We start from the raw sequence: 23,866 nt of genomic DNA on the forward strand, positions 1-23,866 counted from the left end.
AATACAAAAGGTCCATTAACAGTTAAATAATTGTTTTTCGTCGCAATGATTATCCACTTACTTCCACAACCAAAATCTGGTTCGCGTTACCATTACCCATGAAGCTCTGGGGAGGGGGCTGTAACTCAAACAGAAAGAACAGAAAGAAAAGAAGATGTCGGCCCTAAAGGACAAAGCCTTAATATATTATGATAACCTTTGTTAAGTGAGAGAGCGAGACATTCTTTCGGTTGATGTGCCGTGCGATACCGTTACAAATCTTCATTTGGCTAAGTGGGGGCTGACAAATCATTTGAGGATTTTTGAGGGAGATGGAGTCTTCTGGGACCATATCAGCCCATATCATCACACACCTTCTCATCTGGCCCTCGTTTTATGAAGTCACAACTATGCCGTGGTATGATCAAGATATTCTGATGGGGGCTGGTATACTGTAGCAGACGTCCATAGAATAAATCAATGAGGCTGTTATCGTATCTGATCAATTACAGTCTGTAGAAGAAAGACATGTAGAAATGTATACAATGAGGAAGCCCAGGTTGACTGCTTACTCAATGAATGTTTAAGATATTTATACGGGAACACAGTACGCAGGATTAGAGAAAAAGGCAAGCAGGATTTTGTCGATCATGCGTTTTGTAGTTTAATAATAGAATATTATTAGTATTATTATTATTATGTCTATTGTCACAATGTTGAAACCAGACGGAATGTTTAGACAATGAATGTCTATAACGTACATACTCTACTGTTACCTACGGGATTTGGCTGGTGCAATTCAGGCTTTTTAGTATTCATTAAAAAGACAGACATATTTAAAGACAAACGTATAAAGACAGACATTCGTAGAAAAGCTGGGATGGAACAATGGAAAATGTGTCTGAATGGATATACAGTGAATGTCTAAATCGTATATAATACTGTACTGTTACAGAGGCTTTGGCTTTGTAGAGTAGGAGTTCTATTGTGTCTGCTCACTAATAGTCAGGGTGGTATACTTAGATTAAACATGTCAGTTTGTCTTTCTAATCCCAATGATCAAGAGGGATTTTATTCCTGTCAAATGCAACCTGTCCTCGTAATTATGCGTTTTCACGTTTTTGACAAGAATATCATATTGCTGCTGTTATTTCATGAAAGGAGAAGGAGAGAAAGGCAAAGAAATACATGGCACACACTGATGCTGTTGGAAATTCATGTTGTGACACCGTGTAGATCAGCAAAACAACACATATTGCCAGGGATTTCACATATCTCACAGTTTCAACAGATGGAGCTTTGTTTTATGAGTCCCTTGCTCTTTGTAATTCTGTGTTGGTAGATAAAAAGACATAAAGAAATCCAAAGGGCTGCTACCGCTAATGCTATTCATTGTGATCGGTTATGTGTCTTAATTAGCAGAAGTTGTATTTTTCTCATTCATGTAGTGAGACGTATCATTGGTCACTTTAGATGGACTCTTTCAATGTGATCAATATTAACATGGTCAAGTCCGTTAAAGTCCAAGTCGTTGTTCTACCGTCCTCTAAATCATTGGCAGGGGAGGTAACAGAAGGGGTGTAGACCCTATCCCATATCCGCCCTTTTTTAAATCAACCCAGTAACATTGTAAAGTACTGTGCTAAATTGGATCGGGAAAGGTATTTCTTATCCCATCTGCGTCTTAATGTGACAGGCCATTCTCCAGCTATGATTACACCCCCCTCATCCCCCTCTGACAGCCATCAAAACGAAAGGAGGAAAAGTTAGATGGGGGGGATGAAATTAGATTGCGTCGCTCTCTCTCTCTCTCTTTCCTCATATAACTTCCTGTAATTTTTTTTTGGGGGGGGTCTAAATACCTGATTACTCCACACTTAGGAGCGCAAGGGGAAAAGCAGCTGGATCGTAATCAATCCTCTTAAAAATCACAGCGTGCCACACAGCCCCGCTCCCTCCTACCATCCAGGATAAATGTGACACGAGGGCCCCCGCTTCCCGCTCTTCTCTGATGAATCGCTGAGGGTTTAATGATTACGGGAATTGTCATCGACTGATCATCAGTCTCAATTTATTTCAAATCAATGTCAGGAGTTTGTAGGAGAGCACCCGCCCCAGCCCTGGACGAGAAGTGTGTGTTTCTGTTTTGTGAGTGTGTTTTTTTCCCTGGGTTTTTTCTGCTGCCGTCGTCTAATCTTCAAGAGCTCGGGGGTTGAGGAGGAGAGCAGCATTAAGGACGGGTCCTGTAGCATCGCTTTGTTTTAAGTGGGTGGGTGTGTGGATAGTTAAACAAAGAACATTTGGAGTGGGGACATTTAGCCGGTCCCCAAAAGGTGAAAGGCTATTTTATTAGGGTTAGGAGTTAGGGTTAGGTTTAGAGTTAGGATTTGGCATTAGGGTTAGGTTAAGGGTTAGGGTGAGGTTAGGGGTTAGGGAAAAGTAGGATTTTGAACGGGAATCAATTGTTTGGTCCCTGTAAGGATAGTAAAATTGTGTATGCCCGGCATAACACACAAGATAAACTTTAATCTTTAATCTTGCGATAAACTAATAAGCTTTCACACCATCGGAATGCCACATTTAATTTGCTATTGTTCAGAAGATCACAGAAGATTGCCAGGGTTGTGGGTTCGATTCCCACGGGGGACCAGTACGGGAAAAAAAGATAAAAAATGTATGAAATGTATGCATTCACTACTGTAAGTCGCTCTGGATAAGAGTGTCTGCTAAATGACTAAAATTTAAAATGTAAAATGTAAATGTAAAACAAAAGTGTGTGTGTGTGAGTGAGTGGGGCCCTTGTAATGGAATGGGCCCCCGGGGCGATTCAGGGGCCCTTGAGTATTTGCATAACCCTCTCCCCCCCGGTGAACACTGGCTGCTTTTAGGAACACGTAATTCTCTCTCCTCTGTAAAGCGTAGCCAATTGTATAGGCATTTGTATCATATTGACCACCACCTAGCAAACCCGGAACATTCCCAGGACATTAGCTAACATTCCCATGAAGTTCTTGTCAGGGTTTGATCTAACATTAGGATGATACATGTATTGGTAGTTCTGCAACTTGTTCTGTGTAGTCATGTAGTTCAGTGCAGTGCCCTGGCCGGATTAGTGAGACTTTACCCTTTCTCAGAGGGGCCGGCCAGACGGCGGATCCAAGCCAACGCTTGTTATCCCGTTGACCTCTACCCCTCCTGGGTCCCGTGTCGGGAAAGGGCCAGAGGAACTACCTGCACCGCTGCACGTCCTTGTCCCGGTCCTGTCAGATTGCTCTTTAGGATGATGGCCCCTGAACTGAACTCCCCGTACTGTTTCAATCCTTATCACTCACACACACACACACACACACACACACACACACACACACACACACACACACACACACACACACACACACACACACACACACACACACACACACACACACACACACACACACACACACAGGGATGGGCACAGATGTGTACGCACACATGCACACACACACGCGCGAACACACACACACACTTACCTCCCCACTCCAAAGATGCTCTCAAAGATGGATCGGGTCTGTCTGTGTGTTCTAGCAGCCAGCGAGAGGCTAAATGCTGAACATTGAAATTGGTAGAAGCATGAGGCTGTCCCAAAAGGGTCCTAAAAGTCTACATAGTTTCTGTAATATATTAGCTGTAATATAGTTGCTCTAATATATTAGCTGTGCAAATGTAGTCATTACGGTATGATCTTAATTGGTGGCATTATCTCCAGCCCCTCCACCAAAATACCAATTAGGAAAACAAAGAAGAGAAAACAACAACTTGGCATTTGTGTATCACATTTATTTCCTGTCACATTTAGGGCCAAACATGATACTAGCCAATTTGCATACCCCTGCGCAGCGATGCATACAGTGTGAAATTCCGATCATTATTATTTCATGTTGATTGGAACGGACACATTTTTCCAACCACATTAGTACATGATGCACCCTGGCCAACCCAAACCATCCCTCATTCTCTCCAAACAGTGATGGAAACTGACATCCCTGTGACACCTTTAGTTCCACACACACCCACGTGCTCGCTCACTTAACTTCCTCTTATTTCCCCCCAGTGAAAACATGGTCACCAAAAAAATTCTAAAGAAATACCTAAGAGAGCCTGAGACATTCAGGTTAGTGTACTGTGATCTTTGACACTGCAGAATTACCTGAATAAAAAACAATGAAAATATGCCAATTGAACTCATTCATTTCTTCCACTACATTTATCCCAGGTGCTGGTGGGGGAAAGCACAGTAAAATAGTTCATCCCAATTAAAGCCACAATCAACTCGGTCCGTTATTAGTTTGAAGTTTTCATGTAATTTTAGACACTGAAATCCATGGATATGGACTAACATGAGAGAATGAACAATTACATACAGTTTAGATGAGAAGACTCAACGAGTCTTATTGATTAGGTGGCAGAGGTAGAGTCTGGGGGATTTCTTGTATCTCTCATTAGGCTGCGGAACACTATTCCATATAATGCTTTGCCTTTGACGAGGGCTCACAGGGCTCTGGTCAAATGTAGTGCATCATGTAGGGCATAGGGTGCCCTCTGGGACACAGGATTCATTCGAAACCGGATTCATGCAAAACTGTTGGGTAGATTTTCAAATGAGAGGAAGCTTTGGGTCATAATATAGTGTGCTTGACTTGAGATACCTGGTCTAATAGTACTTCAGCCATACATGGAAACGTCCATAATGTGTTGCTGCTGGTAGAGTTCTTGAATAACTATATGAATGAATAAACACATTGATCCCCAAAGGGGACATTTGGATTTGTCACCAGCATAAAACATTTACAGAGATAATACGGTACAAACATAGAGGCACATCTTGCTGTGAAAGTCGTAAGTCACCCACATAAAAATGCAAGCTACCACTTTGGAAGAAACGAAAGCACTGAAAGGGTTCGGTGAGAACTCCTAGTGATATAACCTCTTTGATCGTACTGTACTATATAATGAAAGACTCGACACTCGTCAGAACCACGAATAGCACTGAATTATTTCCTCCTGGTGCGGTACATCATTAACATTTCAGAGAATTGGTACGGTAGACATGGTAATCATTTGTTTGATGTGTTTGACACCGTTCCTTTCATTCCATTCCAGCCATTATGAGCCGTCCTCCCTTCACCAGTACATTAGAAGGTCGACAGGCCAGAGTCATTTCCCTTGACACTGCGTGATGGTTCATATGTTAAAGCGTACTACTATGAAATTCTGCACTGTAAAACATCGACTCATTCCAAAGTCGTCCGTCCGCACTATACAACAATTTAGATTTCAGTAAAACAGAGCATCGCACTGAGCTGACGTCTGATTGGGCTATATTTCTCAAACTTCTGACATTTGTTCATATTTTCATCACTTTATTTTTTTATGCATGTCCCCACTACTGAATTCCAGCTTCAGAGTAGAATCTCTTTGCATGATTAATATTGTTTTGCTTTCAATCAACATCAGATACAACAAAAAATACGAATAAACAGGACCAATTTAACTTTGTTGCTATTTTACTAATTTGATTGACAGAAGATGTCACTCAAAACATGGACAATAATTATCCCTGATTAAGCATAATGAATGTTACTTTCAACATTTAAAAAAGTTTTAAATTAGCAACAGAAATAAATTACCAAATGTGTTCTTTTCATACTTTTTTTTATATTGTTATTAAAGTTAATTATATTTGGTTGAAGCATCATCGAAAAAAACGAAACAAGTCAAAGAAAATGCGCCTCAATCAAGACTCTCATCCATAATTTAAAGGAGGAGAGATCTGTATACCAGGTCAAAAACCTGCTACATAATTGAGAGGCAGCGAAAGCTGGAACGGCTCCACAGTGGCACTCAGAGACTGTAAAAACCTCCGTCTCTATAGGTTTGTGTGTGTGTGTGTGTGTGTGTGTGTGTGTGTGTGTGTGTGTGTGTGTGTGTGTGTGTGTGTGTGTGTGTGTGTGCGTGCGTGCGTGCGTGCGTGCGTGCGTGTGCGTGCATCCAGCACGCCGCCGCCATGTCCTCTCGCCTGCCCGGACTCATAATGTGCTCTCTGATTACATCAGCCTGCTAGTGTAATCGCATTGTGTCACGCACCACAAAAGTGAGCCTTTGATCAAAACACCACCCGCTTCTGTCTGAGACTATACAGGCTGATAGGATTACCTGTTACAGGTGATATTCTGAGAGAAAAGAAAGAGAGAGATGGAGAGAGGGAGAAAGAAAGAGGAGAGAGAGAGAGAAACAAAGAGGAGAGAGAGAGAGAGAAAGAGGAGAGAGAGAAACAAAGAGGAGAGAGGGAGAGAGAGAGAGAAAGAGGAGAGAGAGAAACAAAGAGGAGAGAGGGAGAGAGAGGAGCGAGAGAGAAAGAAAGAGAGAGATGGAGAGAGAGGGAGAGAGTAGTAGAGTTAAAATGTAATATTGTGAGGGACGGTCATACGTTGTCAAAGCTCAGGGGCTCTTCATTTCCCATGGTGCATTATTATTTCTACAGAGTCCCAAACGGCACCCTGTTCCCTATATAGTGCACTACATTTGACCAGGGCCCATCGGGGCTGGCTCTGGACTAAAGTGGTGCACTACACAAGGAATACGTTGGCGTTTGGGACGACAGCCCCTCCATCTCTCTGTTCCTGGCTTCTCTCCTTGTGGCTCGTCACTTCACTAGGAGGCAGAGAGGCAGATTCAGTCAAGCAGATGGGAGCGGTCCTGACCTGCATAAAACTGACAAGGCTGTGTTCCTGTCGGTTCATCCCCGACATGGCCACAGTCCCAAGCTGCAGACAGGGAATATGTAGATGAAGCAAGCGCTAGGGCCATTTCCATCTTGGCTCTTGAGTTATTCTGCCCCACAGTCAGCCATCTTTCCTTGTCTATGGCTACAGTACTGTAGGGTTATTTTGTTCCCCAGTCAGGCAGGATTTTGAAAGTAGATATCTTTCCTTTGAGTACGACTGCTTTACATGACTGGTGCATCTGTCCTCCGTACCCCCTCTCCTGAAAATTAATGAGCTGACGCACACCCAAGAATGTTTGTGAAGGTGCTGACTAACGGAGGGTAAACTGTATAAAACCGAATGCTCTGAATACTCTCCCGAAATTAACGTACCCCCATGAAATAGTTGGAAGCATATTCAGTGTGACTTTCTTTCTTTTTCATTCTATTTTTTTCTCCCTTGTTAAGGTTACGTTAGCGGCTGCTCTGATTCTAGTTCACGAACGTTAAGTACGGCAGGTCAACCTACCGCTTTCCTTCTTTCTCACCCCTGTGACATCCTACGCCATGCTCTCCCTCTCCCCGCCCGGCCCCGGACGTCAGAGTGCATGCAGAGTTCAGCCTTCATTTTAGAGAGAGAGAGAGGTTCTCTCTGACACCATCTCCACTCTCACTGTTGAATTATGAATAAGAGGTTGGAGCCAACATGGGCTCACTAAGGTCGAGCTCCATTAGTTTACTCCAAGTAGGTGAGGGGTTAGGGGTAAAATAATAAAGGAAAATATATATAAAATAATATAAATATGTTTGTTTTTTTAAGATATGAGAGATTGGAAATGATGCAGACAATTACATTGATAGAAGCCACAATCTACATTATCTGCAATATTAAAGCTGATCAACCCCCTGAAGAGAAAATAAACATTGAGCTCCCGTCCTCTCTCTGTTTGAGATGTCACCGCCGTTGCAGGAAGTTTCCATACACACTATATATCCTCTGTACCCCACGGTGCACGACGCAGACCTCCAAGCACTGAACTCTTCTAGCCACAATTCAATTCATTATAAAGGACTGATAACAACGATAGTCCTTTATTCCTGAAAAACACGAAGAAATGTGGAGGGGATAAGTTCTACTTTGGAGTGGTGGAGCTAAAATATTGACAAAGTACTTTCCTGAACTTTTCTTTGGCATTCAAGGTTTTTTTTCTAGTTTGGTCAAGACTAACAGAGGGGCAATATGTAAATGTATGTGTGTGGAGTGTGTGGGGCCTGGGAGTCTGGGATTGGCTGAGGGGAGGGGGTATATGGTTGGCATAAAGGAGGGTGGGGGTGGCACGTCAACTAGCGTCAGGGAGAGATGGCAGCACTGTCTACCCAGCGATGCATGTCCACACCGCGGCCACTCTGATGTCTCCCAGTGGCCTCTCACTCGCTTTCTTTCCTTATCTCCCTTCATCCCAGGGCCTCTGGTGATGCATACTCTTTACATACATTACAATCAGCTCTGGGTACTGCAGGAATATATCCCTCCAGGGGTTAAGGTTTGAGTTCCCCCCCCCCCCCCGTGCGTGCACACAAACACACGCCAACCTCCAGGGGAAAGGCTGGTGTCCTAGCTGCCTCTGTGTGTCCATACAAGACAAGGCATCAGACCATTTTAAAGAATGTACAGTACTTTGTCTGACAAAGTTTCACTTTTGTTCTGTTTAAAGATGGTGTGAAGCCCCCCAAAAATACACTGAACTTTTCCAATTTAAACCCTGATTTCAACTTTAAACCCCAAAGAAATGCCAAAGAACAATTTTAACATCATGAAAAATATGCATTAGATTAATATGTAATTTCCATTATCATAATCGAGAACAAACACTCTTGATTTGTTATTAGTGGTGTGACGCGGGTTATGATCATGTTATTATGAAATCATAACAATTATATTTCTCAGTCTATTATTTGTCAGTCATTCTCTTTTTGAAAAAACAAGTTTACCCTGTCAAAACATTTCTTATTATAGAATTATCACGTTGTCAATCTGGCTAAGAGTGGCAACCGCAGAGACAGACCCAAACACATAGAGAGACAGGAAAAGAAAACAACTGTGATCATCGCTCAAATCTGTTTCCACTCACCCAGCTTCGCCGGGTAGAACTTTCTAAGAAGCGTCTAATGCTTAAATGGGGTCAGAGGAAGGTTAAAAAGCGCTACTTGAGCACAGTCATAAATATTTCAACTCCTGACTAGAAAAGACTTGCAATGTTCATGAGGGGGATTGGGTTGGGTGGGGGGGGGGGTGTTATTCGTGTCACTTCCCCACCGCCACAGCAAGGCACAGTTTGCCCTCACAAGTGCTAGGGCTCCTCCTCTGAGTCATCCAGCCATGTATACCCTCCCACATGCAACATTCATGGGAAACACTCACTCACCTCGGCATCACCCGGAGGCCATTTTAGTCACGCCCAATGCTTTCTCATTTTCCTCTCCCTCTCCCTCTCCTTCTCCTTCTCCTTTACATTGTAGGCTACTGTGTGAATTCACAATGCTTTAATTTTCCTTTTACTTTCTATAGAATTCTATTAATTTATATGAAATGAAAATAAAAGATATCTGAAGGACCCCCCCCCCCCCACAAAAACGGTATTTGTGTTTGATTTGCTGTAATATTGTATTGTAGGAGGTGAATCCACAAACCCACAAGGAAGCTACAGAACCAGATGTACAAGATGGAAGACGGATAATAATCTTGAAAAGATTCAGAAAGTCGTCCAGTCTAACACCCTCCTAAAAGTCCATTAGCAAACAGACTGAACATTGAATACACTCTCTGGCATTCTTATAAAGATTCTCTTTACTCACGTCGAACCAAGGCCGTTCCAATCCCACTCCTTTTCAACCAGCATGTTCTTCCATTTGTCAAACACAAGCATGATGACTACGTTCCAATACATGCGTTTCTTTCTGGCTGTTTTGTTGCTGTAAAGAAGTTGCACGTTCAAAGGCTTCTCTTGAGTACACTATACAAATCGGGTATAACGGACTTTGTACGCCTATCCTATGCTATTTCATTTCGATGCTATGGTTAAGGTTTCAGTCGTCCACTATATCCTCCTAAAAGTTTATTAACAATCTGACTGAACATTGAATAGGCTGACTTACTTTCTTGTTAAGATTCTCTTTAATCACGTCGAACCAAGGTCGTTCCAATCTCACTGCTTTTCAATCAACATTTTCTTTCCATTGTGATATGATGACTGCATTCCAATAAATGTATTTCTTTCTTCCTGTTTTGCTGTTGTAATCAAAGTTACACTTTCAGAGGCTTCTTAATACAAATTGTGTGTAGTAGTCTTTGCATGCCTATCCTATGCTACGTTCTCTAGATCCTATGGTTAAGGTTTCAGATAATGGAAAAGGCTACATCCTGAATGGGTTTCAATGGAGAAGCAAAGTTACGGCTGGGAGTCCTCTCTCTTAGCCTATTTCAAGGTGAATTGTGTGACAATGGTTTTTCTGAGCCACTACTCTTCCACGGCAGACAGACACACTGCAATCTCTTTCTAGCAGGGTGGGGATTGATGTCGAACAGGAGAGGACAAGAAAGAGGAAGAGAGAAAGAGAGAGGGGTAGAGGGTGAGGGCAGAGAATGAGGGAAGGGAGAGAGTGGGAGAGAGAGAGAGGAGAGAGTGACCTGAAAGAGCTAGGAAACAACGATCACTCTTTATTTGCCCTCCCGTCCAACTTAAGTCCAGCCAACAATCCCAGCTAATTAAAACCAAATTAAATGCCCACAATACAATCTAGAACAAATCTATACTGTAGGTATTAGGATGTAAGGACTAAATCGTCTTTAAGTCTTGAGTAAAAGTCTATTATATTATGCTAAATCCAAAGCATTTCTGTTTTTAAACCTCATCCCTAATAATAAGGCTTAATTGTCATGATAAACAATGATATTAAATACATTAAATACATTGTTTCAATAATTAATAATAATTCATTCAGTTTAGGTCCTTGGCTTATTTTGAACATTAAGATCCAATACACAGCAACAAAGTTAAAGGTCCAATGCAGCCATTTTTATCTCAAAATCAAATCATTTCTGGATAACAGTTAAGTACCTTACTGTGATAGTTTTTCATCATTTTATTTGAAAACAAACAAAAATAGCTTCTTAGCAAAGAGCCATTTCTCAATCAAGAATTTAGCTAGGACTATCCGGGAGTGGTCTGAGTGGAGAGGGGGAAACCTAAAAACAAGCTGTTATTGGCAGAGAGGTTTGGAACTCTCTTATTGGTCTTTTAACTCACTTACCACCTGGTGATATCACCAGGCAGACCAAAACACCATCCCACCAAAACAGGTTGACATTTCAGGCGGTCTTTTCATACAGCTCTTACACTAAAAGGGTATTATCATAATTTTCCCAATGTCACAGTATTATTCCAACCTCATAGTGTGGAAATATATATAAGACACAGGCAAATCACGTTTTTGACTGCACTGGGCCTTTAACTACAATATTTTACACAGTCCTGCGGTCGGCTCGTGTTTTATTCATAGGAGTTAGCAGAGAGAGAAAATATGGCTGTGGGGATATTTTACTTCAACGTTATAAACTAATCGTATTACCGTTCCTTATGTCGGTGTTGACATTGTGGAGAAACTGATTAAAGGATTAACAGTAATATCATCAAGACCATGAAACATCGACAACAACAACAATCTGCATCCGAGCCTCCCATTCAAACTTCATTTATTTATATTTAACGTTTCATGTTATTTAATGATTTTCTTTTAATCCTGAGGACAGCGTTGAAATGTGACAGCCAAGGAGAAACCTGGTTATGTGCTCCCACTAGGCTTTGTAGCAGGAGTGTATCGTTAGCGTGTAGTATCATCATAAAACAGAGTCAAACATTTACACCTCGTTAGGTCAACGAGAAGAATCTGAAAACGTCAATTGGCTTTATTTAATTCTAAAACAGGGTTTTACTTGTTCATATCAGAGAACACTTTACACCAGCTATATTAATATTGGTACTTTCAAGGTCATTTCTCTAGGCTTTTCATACGGATAATTATTACGGATAACTACCTTTCTGTACCTCTGCCTTTTTTTCCTGACACAATTCCAGTAGTCCACATCAGGGATGTTTATATTATAATAGGATTCTGGTGCCTTGAATTCTGATTCGCTGCAATCTGATTTATTTTGACTGTCAAAAAAATCTCAACTTGTTATGTCTGAATTTCCGTTGACTCCTATCAGAGAGGTTAAGAACGTTCTCACCCACCAATTAAAATAAACATTCTTCAGATTGGCATTTATTTGTTCTTATGAGCGAGATAAGTGCCTTTTCCTCCCAGCCCTTTTCCCTAACCACCATTCCCTCTGAGTGGATATTTCATTATTCCCGGATAATAATAACTTTCATTGGGAATGTCAAATCCAATCCCTTGAGAGAGAGAGAGAGAGAGAGAGTTTTGATTGATGCAGGAACATGTTTAAATGGACGACGCCCGAGGGGGACACATGGCTATTATTTGGAAGGAATCAATAGTATTGGAAATGAGTTGGGGATCGTGTTGAGTCTTAGCCTTTCGTCTGTACGAGTTTAATATGAGGTGTTCTGGTCCGACACTGGAGTAATATGGATGTGTTGGAATCCATCAGGTCTGGGCATAAAGGGTAATAACATGAGGCCCTGTTTCAAGGCAATAAAATCAGAGTACATGGTGGATTGTGGAGGGGCTAACATTTATTATAAGTCTGATCATAGACTTAACTCGCGCTGCGTAAGCACTGAGCAAACAAAATATGTCCCCCTGTGAGACTTCCCAAGCACCTGTCCCCCAATTCAGCTTGATGCTGAAATGATGAACATGACTCGGGTGTTGTTTGAACACTGCGTTAGTTTATCGAAAGCAGTGGGCGATGAAAAGAGAGACACATTCTTACACAGACATTTCCAGGTGTGTGCAAACATTTATCAGACACATAAAATTCGATGCAATTCAATTTTGCATGCCAATCACAAGTAATTGTATTAAATAGTCATCAAATTAACTGTAGCAATTCTAGTTAGAACGGTGTGATTGATTTGAACCGAAAGGTTCAGAAGACCCTGATCAACATGGAGTATCTGTTTGTTCTCACTTTGACCTTCAACCCCTGCTCAGCATGTTTGGTCTATTGATTGGAGAACCAGTATCAGTTGGTTATGTTCTATTTTGCTCCACACATTACATTTTGCTGTGTTAAATCAACACTTAAAGAGTTCAGTTTAACACTATCTCCGAGCACATATGGTCCCACTCTACAGAGTGGAAAAAGGACTCATTTAGAGTGTTAATGTCAAGGCTGTGGATAACTGGTGAAAGGAGTCAGGCGCAGGAGAGCTGAGATGCGTGGATAAGGTATTTAATACAAGATAACACCAGTATAAACACAATACTACGGTGCGGGAAAAATACCGGTACCACGAAACAAACGGGCGTAATAACAAAACCCGGCAACAAAATACCAGCCGTCAGTAACAGCCTGAACAATAGAACAAACACGCACACAAACATGGGGGAAACCCGAGGGTTAAATAATGAACACGTAATGGGGGAATTGAAACCAGGTGTGTAGAAAACAAAGACAAAACAAATGGAAAATGAAAAGTGGATCGACGATGGCTAGAAGGCCGGTGACGTCGACCGCCGAGCGCCGCTCGAACAAGGAGAGGGACCGACTCCGGCGGAAGTCGTGACAGTTAATGTAACACACCGTAGTGTAAAACATGTCCACTGCATTACACTTGTCAGTGTTGCTCAAATGTAACACTATGGGGTAATTAACACTCACTGTGTTATCTCTATTCAACACTAGTGTTGATCTAGAGTTAGTGCTTAACAAAAACACTGTTACAGTAAGTCATTTGGGGTGTTGTTTTAACATTGTATGGTGTAAAGCCTCATTAATATATTTCCCATGCTGCCTTTTCCTTTTGATTGAATTGTAGAGTTACCACCCATGACTGTATTTGTTAGTGACAGAGACATGATTATTGAATTCTTTCCTTTTAAAGGCCTGTGGCTTTTACCAAATGAGTATAATTAAAATTAAACTTCATGACAATACATTGCATATACCATAAGACCTTACTGATGGCCTAGGTTTACCTTAACACAGTGGTGTTAGAAAACTCTTGGTTTACAGGCCACATCAGGCCTGCAAATCACATTATGCTGGCAGTACCAAGTGATGTGCAATTCCTATTGGAATCCTATTGGAACAACAATAACTCTGGTTTTTAACACCCTTACTGGGGGTTATTTTACGCTACTAAGTGTTAATTTCACTCTTACAGAGTTAACGTACCTCCTGAATCAATACTATAAATGTTTACCTGAAAAAATCAACACTGGACAATTTGCTGTGTACGATAGTATAGGCCTCCATTATTTGGCTTACATGGTAAAATGCATTCTATATTCTCAACATGTTCTGTGGGGGTAGATAAAGTGTTTCTGCCACCCTCTGCCCATAGGCATCACCCCAGACCAAACAACCTCAATGTGTCCCCCCACTGAAGGATCCGCGCTCTCACTTAAGTGTCCCTTCACTCACCCAGACAGCAATGCTCGTCCAGACACTCTCCAGATTAGGAATCAAGCCAAGGCACAGTGGTTGCCTATGGCTCAGTATACCTGCAGAGTGATATATATGTTAGACAATCATCCTCTCTCTCTCTCTCTCTCTCTCTCTTTTTCTCTTTCTGTACTACAGAGAAAACAAGCCTATTAGGGGGCAGCGAGATGTTGTTTAGCTGTTGTCTCCTCTAAATTGCATCTTTCTTCCTTTCGTTTCCCCTCTAACCCATTCCTTTCTATGCTCTCTCTGTCTGTGTGTGTGTGTGTGTGTGTGCAGGAGGGAAATGAAACCAAGCCCTCCAACCACCCAGACTGCTGTGGAGCTGTAGAGATGGCCATGAGGATTTACACAGAAGTACCCAACAGGTATAGTACCACGCTATTAAAAAGCCGACAACACTGCAGAATGTCCCACCCCACACTGAGGTTCCAGAAGGGGATGATCTGTGTTCTATCCGAGGAGCATCAGAAAAACACTCCAGTCCAATGTTAACGTTACCTCTCGTCAACACCTCATTTCATCTCTCGGCTGTTGTTTTTGTATTTGTACCGAACATAACTGACTGACGCCCATACAAAGAGCTTGACCAGCTCTGTTGAAGTCCTATATATTAGTGGTCGGTGGATCGTTTGTCCAGATCTGTAATATACTAACTAGCAATCCTAACACACATCAAAATATTCAAAGCTGCACCGACGTTCAGTATAAACGGAGAGGCCAGGTGTGTCATTGTGCACGAAGACATGAGACAACCAGCTCAAAAAGCTCCCCCACTGGTCTTGTTTAGGGACAATACAAGTATCCTACCTAGACTATCCTACAACACCACAATGCAATGAATAATTGCTTTATTGTTTTCAAGTGAGTGCAACCATTGACCCTAGGCTGTAAACTGCAGTGAAAATGTCATGAGATAACGGAGCAGAAGCTGAAGATGTCATTACCTTCATTCCATTTGGATCAGTTGTGGATCTGCTCTGGACAGTTTATAAGGTCCAGAAACACACAGTAGCGGGCCAGTCTGGATGTATACTGAACAGAAATGTAAACGCAGCATGGCAACAATGTTAACGATTTTACTGAGTTAGAGTTCATAGAAGAAAATCAGTCAATTGAAATAAAGTCTGTGGATTTCACATGACTGGGCAGGGGCGCAGCCATGGGTGGGAGCCAGGCCCACCCACTGGGGAGCCAGGCCCAGCCAATCAGAATGTGAAAAAGCCGGATGTGGAGGTCCTGGGCTGGCACGATTACACCTGGTCTGTGGTTGTAAGGCCGGGAGGGTCTGCTCTCGACAGTTTATACGGTCCAGAATCGCACAGTATCAAGCCAGTCTGGATGTATTCTAAGTTCTGATACTGAGATGAACTGTCTGTTGTACATCATCATTCTCCCAAGTCGTCCTATAATAATGTGGCCAGATACGCTTCCAGCAGGCCAAGTTACTCAGGAAAGCTCGACGTGCGTTCTGCCTCCTCTCCGATCCGAGTGGCTGTCCCTTGTACACCTAGAACCTAACGCTTCAATATAGCCTAATTATTAGTCCTTTAACTTGTTTAATGTATCAGCTTTTATGTGTTTCATGAATACAGCCAGTCACAATGTTGTAATGTGATTAGGCTACTTCAAAAGTTTACTGTAGGCTACCAGAGCACAAAATGTCATTCCAGCATCCAAACTGTGCAGATTGTGGTGTTGAAATTGCAAACCATGATGTCGAAGTGCCCGCTTCTTTGCTTTTTGGTTGTGGTGCATTAGCACAGAAACCTGTTGGTGAAAAATGTGTTGCATACATCATTAAGCAATAAAGCACGAGGGGGTGTGGTATATGGCCAATATACCACAGCTAAGGGCTGTTCTTAGCTGTGGTATGTTGGCCATATAACACAAACCCGAGGTGCCTTTTTGCTATTATAAACTGTTTACCAATTAGAACAGTAAAAATACGTTTTTGGTCATACCCTGATAAACACCGGCTTTCAGCCAATCAGCATTCAGGGCTCGAACCACCCGGTTTATCATTATAAATATAGCATCAAAATGCTGAAAATGTGTTTTCCACCTAGCTGATCATTGTCTGCAGCCGGCTTTGATCGTAGTGTAGGTCTAATGAAACAGCCAGGGAGAGTTAGCTCGTCTATGGAGGTCAGAGAACCTTCAACCTTCTGGCCCGTAGCCCTGCGTGGCATCGACTGTGGCACAAAAGCATGCTGAAGTTTGTAAACACAGCGTCGCTACCGTTTTTGTTTTGTGGTTGTGAACATCATTTTGAGTTAATTCTATGTGGGGGAGGGTGTGACATTCTTTCCTAGAGTACAAGGGGAGGGTCGTGTGAAAATATTTGAAACGTTGGGGAGGGGGATGTAAAACAAAAGAAGACATTTCCAGCTGTCCCTAAGCCTAGAATACATGGACACCTTTCAGTACCATTCACACCCCATTAGTCCATTAAAAGGGTAATTGGTTATAATTAAGTCATTAATCGCTATGGAAACCTGGGTGTGTAAAGGCAATCTCCAGACTGAAATTACAACCCCCCCTGTTGTTATGGGTAACACATTGTAAACTTTTTAATAAACACTTACAGCTAGACAGAACATTATTGCCATTGTATACAATATTTATTTTGTATAGAATCTTTAATCATTCAGAATGTGTCTCAAGTATTGTGAAGTGCAGACGTATTTGAGTCATAATTCCTTTGACATTTTGAGCGAATGAAGTCTTACTATATTCATGTCTGTAGCTTTTGTATTAGAGCCGCTTTATTTTCTCGGCTGGCCAGTGTTATGAGTGTAAGGTAGCTGCTCTGCATATTAGTAGACGTGTGTGTGTGTGTGTGTGTGTGTGTGTGTGTGTGTGTGTGTGTGTGTGTGTGTGTGTGTGTGTGTGTGGGTGGGTTAGCTACCAAGGTGGGCTCTGACCTCTTCTTTACCTGTCACGGGCAGCTGATGCCCAGCAGCTTATGAATAAACATCTGGCCAGCCTCAGGTTTTCCTCTTAATGCTGTCCATCAGGGTCTGCCACAGAGGTGTGTCTGCGCATATAGTCTGTTAAAGAACTGAGCTGAGCTCCCGGTCCTTACTGCAGCCACAAAGTGTGGATTCTTCAGCTGGATTCTCTCTCTCTCTCTCTCTCTCTCTCTCTCTCTCTCTCTCTCTCTCTCTCTCTCTCTCTCTCTCCCTCGCTCTTTCTCTTTCTCGCTTGATGTCTCGCTCTCTTTCTGTCCTTTCTCTCTCTCTCTCTCTCTCTTTCCATTCACTGGATCTCCCTAAACCCCTCAAATTCATAAAAACCGTTATCTCTCCCAGTCGGTGGACACTGTCAGCACATTGTCAGGTCTCACACACAGAGCCTTAATAATGGAGTCTTTGCTGGGTAAAGACCAGTGTAGACGGAAAGGTAGAGTGCCAGTGTTCTGCCAGTGTTCACGGCCCACCTCGCCGTGTGAGGATGGAGTCAGCTCACAGTCCTCTATACTATCCTTCCACTAGTATAGAGGACACTCTCAGACCAATAACCCATCTGATCGTTCTACAGCCTACAGTTGTATAGAGGACACTCTCAGACTAATAACCCATCTGATCATTCTACAGCCTACAGTTGTATAGAGGACACTCTCAGACCAATAACCCATCTGATCGTTCTACAGCCTACAGTTGTATAGAGGACACTCTCAGACCAATAACCCATCTGATTGTTCTACAGCCTACAGTTGTACAGAGGACACTCTCCGACCAATAACCCATCTGATCGTTCTACAGCCTACAGTTGTACAGAGGACACTCTCAGACCAATAACCCATCTGATCGTTCTACAGCCTACAGTTGTACAGAGGACACTCTCCGACCAATAACCCATCTGATCGTTCTACAGCCTACAGTTGTATAGAGGACACTCTCCGACCAATATCCCATCTGATCGTTCTACAAGCTACAGTTGTATAGAGGACACTCTCAGACCAATAACCCATCTGATCGTTCTACAGCCTACAGTTGTATAGAGGACACTCTCAGACCAATAACCCATCTGATCGTTCTACAGCCTACAGTTGTATAGAGGACACTCTCCGACCAATATCCCATCTGATCGTTCTACAGCCTACAGTTGTATAGAGGACACTCTCAGACCAATAACCCATCTGATCGTTCTACAGCCTACAGTTGTATAGAGGACACTCTCAGACTAATAACCCATCTGATCGTTCTACAGCCTACAGTTGTATAGAGGACACTCTCCGACCAATATCCCATCTGATCGTTCTACAGCCTACAGTTGTATAGAGGACACTCTCAGACCAATATCCCATCTGATCGTTCTACAGCCTACAGTTGTATAGAGGACACTCTCAGACCAATAACCCATCTGATCGTTCTACAGCCTACAGTTGTACAGAGGACACTCTCAGACCAATATCCCATCTGATCATTCTACAGCCTACAGTTGTACAGAGGACACTCTCAGACCAATATCCCATCTGATCGTTCTACAGCCTACAGTTGTATAGAGGACTCTCCGACCAATATCCCATCTGATCGTTCTACAGCCTACAGTTGCATCGGCTTTCTCTGCCCGTACAACATCACAAAGGTTTTGACCAATCACAGCTCGTTTTTGTCGTCAGTGAAGAAAAGAAGCTGCATGCAACCCTCTTCATACACAGCCCTATACGGTCCAGATGATTTCCTCTGCTATAATGAGATCTGACTCTGAGTTGAGCACCCTGCTGAACGTTCCACTGTGAGGTCAACGACCAGCAGTGTAGAACGTCTGAACCATCTGGACCTCTGGACTACACCTGCTCACGACTCACCTCAGGTCAAGACCTCCAACGTTGACCACCTGACGTTATGGTTGACCCAACTGCAACTACACCGATTGACCTTCCCTCTGTCTGTCTTCGACATGTCATCATTTCGTCATCCGCTGTCTATGAAACGATGTGGACACCAGGACTGACGATGGTTGTGAAACAAATCGGAAAGGAATCAAATAGAACAATTAGTGTTGAGGAAAGAATCTGCCTGTCCACTGAAATATCAAAGTAGGATACAGTTCTTTATCGGTGCAGGTGCTTTGGCTTCAAAGCTGGAAGCTCATGACGGCCAATGAAAGAAGAATAGGGAGTGGATTTGGTGGCGCCCCAGCCTCTTGCCATTCATTCATTAGTGCTTTGTCCAGTTGTTCTCCGTAAAACGTGTTTTCGGGCAGCCCCCATAACTAGCCAGGCGTCTATTATAGACTGTCTCTGCCAAAGCCTTTTAAAGCTACCGAGGCAATTACTCCTTTGTAATGCGAGTTGCAGACATCATAAATGTATAAGTTTAATTGTGGTTAATTGCCCGCGGGGTGACTGGTTGTGCATGTCTAATACTGTAACTGTCTCCAGTCCTGACTTATCCCCTTTGATTAACCTCAGGCTGGGGAAAAGCAGGAAAGGGGAAATGTATGGAGGGTTTACAAGCTTTTAAAGATTAGAAGGACTATATCGCTCTATTGTACATGTGTCTTTGGAGGGCTGGGGAGGGGATTAGTGTGCACTTTGCAGGCTATATAGAGCCAGATGATTGTTTTTTTACGATTGCATTACCTTCCCGTTCTGAAACCATGGGTCTGTTTTGAATATGCTATTCTTGTTGCCTGTGGTCCAAGCCTTTTCTCCCAGCTATTGTTCCAGTCCAGGCTCTGTTGACTCTGTGGGCCTGCAGTCCAAGCCTTTTCTCCCTGCTATTGTTCTAGTCCGGACTCTGTGGGCCTTCACAGTGGAATTCGTTTGACTCCCTGGCTGCTCCTGACCCTCTGACCCACCAATTGAGTCCTCTCTTTAGTGCTCGCCAGCGCTCTCTCTATCTCTCTTTAGCGCTCGCTAGCTCTCTCCCTCTCTCTCCCTCTCTCTCCCTCTCTCTCTTTCGCGCTCGCTAGCGCTTTCCTCTCTCTCTCACTCTCTCTCTCTCTCTAGTGCTCGCTAGCACTCTCTCTATCTCTCTTTAGCGCTCGCTAGCTCTCTCCCTCTCTCTCCCTCTCTCTCCCTCTCTCTCTTTCGCGCTCGCTAGCGCTTTCTCTCTCTCTCTCTCTCTCTCTCTCTCTCTCTCTCTCTCTCTCTCTCTCTCTCTCTCTCTCTCTCTCTTTCTCTTTAGCGCTCACTAGCGCTCTCTCTTTCTTTCTCTCTCTTCTTTCTCTCTAGCTTTTTCTCTCTCTATGTATTTTGCTTTCTTTCTCTCTCTCTCTCTCTCCTCTCTCTCTCTGTTAATTTATCTCTCTAATTTATCTTGATTTCTCTTGCTCTCTCTCCTGCTGAATTATTTTATTTGAAACATTGACTTGTGAACACTGCACATTGTTATGCGTTTAGTATATTCCTCTTATCTTTACTCAAACAAGTCCAGTAATAGAATATGAAAAGTCCGCTTTCCCAGCTCTCTGTTGGGCTATACACTGGGGTCAGGTATTCAATAAAGGTTGAAGCCAAGAGCCCATCTGGAATGTAACACGCACACGTAGTCCCAGTGTACGGTAACGCCTGTCAGCCAGTCACGTCTCCAGCTCAGTGATGGAGCGTTGATAAGATGTTTGGTCCTCAGCCGACTGTTCCGTCCGTCTGTCACACACCGATCCACTGCAGAGTGAAGGCTCTATCGCGTGGAACAGCTGTGTGAAAACACCACCAGATACCGTGAGGTCTCCCTACAGCTTAGCACGACACAGGCTACACTGTGGTAGTGTACAGCCATGATCAAATACTTTGACAATTCATCCCTGCGCTGGAGTCTGGCTGAGACGACAGGGATTCTCCTTCCCTCCTTTTCTCCTACTATCCTTCCTTCCTCCACTGCGTCCCTCCTTGAGGTTGTCACTGGTATGTACAGTGTTTGAAAGGAAGAATTCAAGGCAATATTTCAACCCCTCCATTCACCATCAGATCAGTGGTATCTCAGTGAGGAGCAGTAGGACCTCACAACCAAGTTGCGAACTCCATGTGAAGTTACCGGGAACCCTTCAGATTCCTATAACAGAAGGACAGGAGATTCACTGATGCTGTTTAGCGTCATGCTACAGCCTTAGCCAATTAGCATCACCAATAGCTTTGAAATCTGCTTTGGCATTGAGCTGCCGCAACAGCATTAGCATACACTCAGCAAATTCAATAGGCCATCCGCTACGCTAGTTTAGCTTTAGGCAGCGGACCGCTTTGGACGTTGCCACACTTTGATAGTTTGATAGCCAGAGATATTGGAATACAGTAGGCCTATGCCCGCCACTCCGTGTGTGCGCCTTAGTAACGAGCTTACTGGGAATTTGATAGCTCGGCTTGATTCAAGCTGGTTCAATCACGTTTCAAGAGAACAGAGGGCGAAACAAGGCTGTTTTTTTGGGGGGGGGGGGTTTTACACAAAACGGAGTGTGTATCCTGTGTGTGGTGGGTATTTTTGCTGTGTTTTTCTTTCTTCAGGCATGCACGTGTAGTGTTTGCAATTGATTAGCGCAGAAGCTGGCAGTACATGTGTGTGAACAAAGCTACCTGAATTGAGACATCTGCTCAACCAATGAGGTTAATGAGAGATGAGGCACACACGCGACACACATGCATACAGTCACGCACACACATTTCAGCTGCTGCAGTCCATTTAAAGTAGCGCTGTAGGGGTATGTGGATCTAACATATACTCTTGGTGTCGTCTTTGGTACAAAGAAACTCATTTCTAAACTCGATTTAACTTCATCAAAGAATGCAACATACATTAAATTGAATCTAGTATTCATGTATCTCTTGCATCTTTTGATGAACTTAAATTGAGTTTACAAATGAGTTTTTGGAAAGCACTCAGCTAATGGTAATTAGCCTTTTTTTCTTGATTTAAGTGTTTGAGGAACTGGCTGTCTTTTGGTAAAAAGCTATCAAATTAAATTGTTTGCAATCTGTTTTATTTTAATGTGCCTTCATTGAAGCTTATCTTTTAAGATACTGAACAATAAGTAGGTAATTGTAGGCACTATTATATCTAATTGAATTGTTATCAATATCTTATTTCATTGTTCACTGGTACACTTTGAACATAATATCCCCTTTGTTGGATGGAGTTGTTTTAGCGCTGGTTTTGGCCTCGTGAGACACTTTGGCCTGGTGTGTTTATTGAGGGTGTGCGTGTGCGTTTATTCTGGGTGTGAGTGTGTGTCTACAGACATGTGTGATGAAGGAGCTCCCTCTCTCCAGCCTGGTGGTTATTGCTGCTGTCTCTCTACCTGGGTCTCTCTGCCTGGGTCTCTCTCCCTGGGTCTCTCTGCCTGGGTCTCTCTCAGCGCACCCTTGTTTAGAAAGTTGTCTGTCTGTTTTCCTTCAGTCTGGACACAGACCACCATACTGTACCACTGTCTGACACGGACCTGGGATGGAGAAGTAGTGGATATAATGGAGGCCAATAGGAACAGAGGGAAGCCCAGGAAGACTAGTGGTCACCAAGACGTCAGCTGATGAGGAACCACACAGAACTTATAGAGTCTTAGATGTCCATGGAGAGATGGAGAGAGGGAGATGGAGAGAGAGAGAGAGAGAGGGAGAGATGGAGAGAGAGAGAGGGAGAGGGAGAGATGGAGAGAGAGAGAGGGAGAGATGGAGAGAGAGAGAGGGAGAGGGAGAGATGGAGAGGGAGAGAGGGAGAGGGAGAGATGGAGAGGGAGAGGGAGGAGGGGGAGGAGAGAGAGAGGGAGAGGGAGAGGTGAGAGAGAGATTGAGAGAGAGATGTAGAGGGAGAGATGGAGAGAGAGAGATTGAGAGAGAGAGATGGAGAGGGAGAGATGGAGAGATTAAAAGATTGGGAGATGGAGATTTAGTGAGGGCGATGGAGAGAGGGAGAGATGGAGAGAGGGGGAGATGGAGAGAGGGGGAGAATGAAGAGAAGGGGGAGATAAAGAGAGGGGGAGATAAGGAGAGATGGAGAGAGGATGGGATATGGAGAGATGGAGAGATGGAGAGAGGGGGAGGAGGAGAGATGGATGGGGATATGGAGAGAGGGGAGATAGGGGGAGATGGAGAGATGGAGGAGATGAGAGGGAGAGAGGTATGATTACATTGAGGGGAGGAGAAGAGAAAGAGAGAAATAAACACATAGGCAGAGACGTAAATAGGCAGTGGTTGAAAGACTATAATATACAGTAGTGTATATGTTAGATGTGTGTGAATCGTCATCGGTCTGTAATTCGATGTGTGCTTGAACGTGAAAGTGTATGTGTGTCCATTAGTGTGTGCATGTGGTGTAATAGAGAGAACTTGACAGGGCGTGTGTCTGTCTGTATGTGACTGTGAAAGACGGATGAGTGTCTGTCTGTCTGTATGTGACTGGGAAAGACGGACGAGTGTGTGTGTGGTGTCACAGAAGATGGATTTAGTAAGGATATGTGGTAGCAGACGAGGAGGGCGGTGACCTGTGGAGAACTACCATTAGACCCGGAATGTTCCGCACTAGGCTGCTATATCTGAGAGGGGGAGAGAGAGGGGAAGAGAAGAG

The sequence above is a fragment of the Salmo trutta genome, chromosome 4 (assembly GCF_901001165.1).
Source record: "Salmo trutta chromosome 4, fSalTru1.1, whole genome shotgun sequence".
Taxonomy (NCBI): domain Eukaryota; kingdom Metazoa; phylum Chordata; class Actinopteri; order Salmoniformes; family Salmonidae; genus Salmo; species Salmo trutta.